This window comes from Nicotiana tabacum, chromosome 7, assembly GCF_000715075.1.
Source record: "Nicotiana tabacum cultivar K326 chromosome 7, ASM71507v2, whole genome shotgun sequence".
NCBI lineage: Eukaryota > Viridiplantae > Streptophyta > Magnoliopsida > Solanales > Solanaceae > Nicotiana > Nicotiana tabacum.
The window spans coordinates 41,572,178-41,577,070 of NC_134086.1; the positions used below are offsets into that span (position 1 = coordinate 41,572,178).

At 39.6% G+C, this 4,893-nt stretch overlaps 1 long non-coding RNA gene across 1 annotated transcript; it reads right to left on the bottom strand.

Annotated features, from left to right (window-relative positions):
• Positions 1–968: 968 nt before the first annotated feature.
• Positions 969–2,526, bottom strand: LOC107778146 (uncharacterized). Its single transcript, XR_001646337.2, has 3 exons — positions 2,224–2,526; positions 1,833–1,877; positions 969–1,209 (listed from the first exon to the last, which is right to left on the bottom strand). It is a non-coding gene; the product is annotated as an uncharacterized LOC107778146 (long non-coding RNA).
• Between the last annotated feature and the right edge of the window lie 2,367 nt (positions 2,527–4,893).

Consider the following 4,893-nt stretch of genomic DNA (forward strand, 5'->3'; position numbering starts at 1 on the left):
CCAAGACTCATACCAATTTATAGCTACATCCCACAATCGATACAAAGCCAACTCAATAGACTTAGTCTCAGAAGCCTTGATTATCCTCAATGTACGTTGCATCTGCTGAATAAACTCCTGTGGATCATCCTCGGGCTTTGACCCAAAATATTCTGGAGGATTACAACTTAAGAAGTCACGAGCCCTCAAACTATCAGATATGTCTGCATGGTCAACTCCTAGTCCATGCCTGCGAGCCTGCCCTGCCACTAATCTGGTCAGCAACTAAACTGCATATCTCATGGCCCTATGCTCCACCCCTGGCTGAGGAACTAGAGGCTAAGGTGTTGGGGCCTCGAGAGTTGGCGGTGGTGCTGCCCCCTGAACTGGAGTTGATGCTGCTTTAAGCTCCTCTGGAGGTGGCGGTGTAGCAAAGCTCGCCACAGGACTACAATCTCAGGCATAGACTGGGCACGGGCCCTAGTAACTCTCCGGATCTGACTAGTATCTCCTGCTACCGATTTGCCCTTCTGGGCAGCTGTCGCTTTCTTTGGAGGCATAGCTAAAAATACAATAATTAGAGAGGCATTATCCTGATAACATAGCTCTATCGCACGATCTAGAGTAAGAAGGAAAAGTGACATCCTAAATGTCCTGTAGCTTCTTATTTATATATGAGGTGCACAACACACCGATAAACAAGACTTTACTAGACACGGTATGTAGACACTCCGAGGATGAACTGCTCTGATACCACTTTTATCACGACCCAACCCAACGAGCTCTGACTAGTGCCCGAGCTAGACACTTATATACGAACCTGCTAGATATAATCAGACTAAAACTAAGGACAATATAGAAATTTGTAAAAGCAAGCTATAGACTCATAACATCATATATCATAATGAACCTGTCTCCTAAGGAGTCATAGCTAACCAAAACATAACAAAATATGCAAGCTGACAAGGCTGCCACTATATACGGGAATATCCAAAACGGGCAATATTGATATAGCTGACCAAAACCTATATACAACCCACACACGTCTACATACCTCTAAAAGTATAATAATGAAATATGACGGGACAGGGCCCTGTCATACCCCTGGATACACATAAATCTATGTCAGAGGATCTGTACCAAAATGACTCAGGCTCCAAAACAATGGAGCTCTCCAAACAGCTGAGCAGAAGTCCTAGGCTGGAGGATCACCAAACTGAGTGTCTGTACCTGCAGGCATGAAACACAGCCCCCGAAGAAAGGGGGGTCAGTACTAAAAATATACTGAGTATATAAATCATGAAGTACAATAAAGAAGATCATGACTGAGTAAAAGATGACAGGAGACAAGTATGATAATCAAAGATACCAATGCACTTGTGCCTTATGAGATGAGAGTCATGCATATCTATATAACATACCATACCCATCCCATTATGGGACTCGGTGAATGAAGTCATATACATGTATACCATACCCGGCCCTCTAGTGCAGGTACTCAGTAAAATAATCATATATATATATATATATATATACCGTACTCGGACATCTAGTGAGGAACTCGGTGAACTATGCAATGAAACTGTGCACGAATACATACCCGGCTCGGGACTCGGTGAAATGATGTAATAATGTTATGCACGAATAGAATATCAGGAGCAACCACATACAAGTTAAATCATCATTTAAGACTTAATAAAATGATTAGAATGAACCAACACTGGAGAATCAAAGACAACTATCATGTCAAGTACCACTGAGAACTAGAATTCATTGAAATTATGTACATTCATCATCCGCTCGTTTTATATAATTCATGCCAAAAATAAAAAGGAAGGGGTAGCTTAACATACCTTGTCGCTTTTTAAACTTAACGTCAGCTTCCCAAACTTGTGAATCTGTAATCAAAATGTATATATATAATTCAGTCCCAACTATACCTTTCCTACCTCCGATTTGATTAACAAATGACTTAACGAAATTCGAGCGGCATATCCTCTAAATAATTTACCCCATGTGAACTACAAATCAATTCCAAATCACAACAACAATACCAACAACCTTATGAACGTCTAATCCATAAGAACATAGCACCATAATTCTCCTCATAATTCCACAAAATTCAATTCATGTCTCAACAATTTCATATAAACAACTACAACTCTAAATATCAAGATCCCTTCATTTTTAACACATAATCATCTTCTAGAATTACTTTGTACAAGGATTAAGATATGAACATACCTTAGTTTACCATGAACTAATCTCTACTTGCTAGATTCGGAAAAACCGATGTTAGAATCCTCAACTCAACGGAAGGATCACTATGATTGAACTTGGATTGAGCTTAAATTGGACAACGTTGCTACTATATTTTGGAGTGAAAATTGTTGTTGCTATACTTTTGGAAAGATAAATTTTGTAGTCTTGTTAAAATGATACAACATTGCTGCCATTAAAGAGTGCATCATATATACATATATCTCCTTACAATGAACTGTTAATGAATTGGAATAAGAGATTTCAACTTATCCTCTCCTATACACGTTGCCCTCTTGGTATATTTATTAATAGTTATCTCAAGTGTGTCATCACTAACTTAAAGCAAATGAAAACATGTCCCTTATAATGACATCTGTCCATGACCCACTTTGTTTCATCCACTAATTGTTATCCAACAAATCTGAAATAATTCATTTGTTAAATGACCACTCTACTACATCTATATTCTATTCCCACATTTATTTAATTATACTCGCACTTAATTTCTTGATCTCTATTCACTTAAATATGGACCACTTTTAACACACCTCATATACTCATTATCATAATCATGTGGTATAACTCTAATCCATAGCCTCTTTATAATATACTAAATATTATTTCCAATCATCGCCGTCATACTTGTTAAGACCAAATTCTCCGATGGAGTGGTTCGAACCATAGCCCGAAAGTACGAGTATAATATAGATAGAAACATATACTAATCGATTTGCTTAACCTCTAAACTTTGAGCCACTTACCTATTACGTGTTGAGTATCACGTAATTGCTTATAACCTCAAAATAATCTTATCCTCCGAGCTTATGTCGGTTAACTTATGAATAATACAACGTATAGAAGTACGGGATATAACAACCTCAATCCCCCTTTGTGATACCTAAAATCCTAAGAACTTGCTGGAGCTGACCCCGAACGCACACTTCTCGGGGTTAAGCTTCATGTTATGCTTCCTTAGGATGTCAAAAGTTTTATGTAAATACTTAAGATGATCTCCTGCGTTCAAAGACTTTACAAGCATATCGTCTATAGAAACTTCCATGGTTTTCCCTTTTTGTGTTTTAAAACATCTTGTATACGAGCCGTTGATAAGTGGCTACTGTGTTCTTTAGCCCGAAGGGCATCACATTATAGCAATATGTGCCAAAATTCGTTATGAACGAAGTTTTTTTCTGATCCTCCAGGTTCATCTTAATTTGGTTGTACCCAGAATAAGCATCGAGGAAACTCATTAACTCGTGCCCCGCCATTATATCAATTATTTGATCAATATTTGGCAGTGGGAATGAGTGTGTTGGGAATGCCTTATTCAAGTCCTTATAATCTACACACATGCAAAATTTATTGTTCTTCTTAGGAACTACTACTACATTAGCTAGTCAATCTGGATACTTTACCTCTCAGATAGAACTGATATCAAGTAGGTGAGTTACATCTTCTTTGACGAATTTATTCCTGGCCTCCGCTTTAAGGCGTTTCTTTTGTCTTACCGGAGGGATGTTGGGATCCAATCTTAGCTTGTGTACGACCACTTCCGTTGGGATACCTGTCATGTCCGCATGTGGTCATACAAAACAATCGGCATTATGTTAAGAAATTCAATAATGTCAGATCTAAGCTCGGGGTGCAGTCCTGTCCCTATGTGGAACTTCCTTTCTAAAAACTTTTCAAACAATACAACTTGCTCGAGCTCTTTCGCTGTGGATTTTGTTGAATCTGTCTCTTCTGGTACCTGGAAATATCTCAGCACCTGATAAGATTATGACGCTTCTTCCCCCTAGCTAACTTCACTCTATTCGGGAGCATGCACCGGTTCCTATAATTGCTATGTCGCATACTCCTTCCTTTTATTACTGGAGACCGAAATCGTATTCATCTATCTTGTCGTCGGTTGGTCGCCTCTTATCTGATTGATTCCTTCGGGTGTTGGAAATTTCAGCAACTGATGATACGTTGATGGTACAACTCTCATCTTGTGCAACCACGGTCTTTCCAGAATAATATTATATCCCATATCACCGTCCACCACTTCAAAAAGAGTCGTCTTTATCACCCTTTCGGCATTCGTAAGCAGCAGGATCTCTCCTCGGGTTGTCATGTTTGTGAGGTTGAATTCGACGAGGAGTTTTGTGGCCGGAATGATGCTTCTGGTGAGTTTGGCTTGCTCCAATACCCTCCATTGTATGATATTGACTGAACTTCCTGGATCCACTAAAACACGTTTGATATTAAAATCTAGTACATTTAAAAAAAATTACAAATGCCTCATTGTGCGGTAGCAACAGTCCGTTTGCGTCCTCCTCTGTGAAAGTGATATCATCTTCAGCGACTTCCCGGAGTCTCTTGCTCTAGGTTATTGGTACCCGAGAAGGTGACCTCATTGATCTCGTTCCCGCAAAAGATCATGTTAATCGTCTGGAATGGGGGATCTACTCCTGCTTTTGAGGGCTCCGTATTATCACGGTTGCGACCATAGTTGTTCTTGGCCTGCTCACTTATGAATTCTCTTAGATGCCCATTTTTTAGCAGTATTGCCACCTCTTCACGCAGATATTGGTAGTCCCCAGTCCGGTAGCCATTCGTCATGTGGTATTCGCACCACAAATCGGGATCGCTCTGGTAAGGATCAGACCC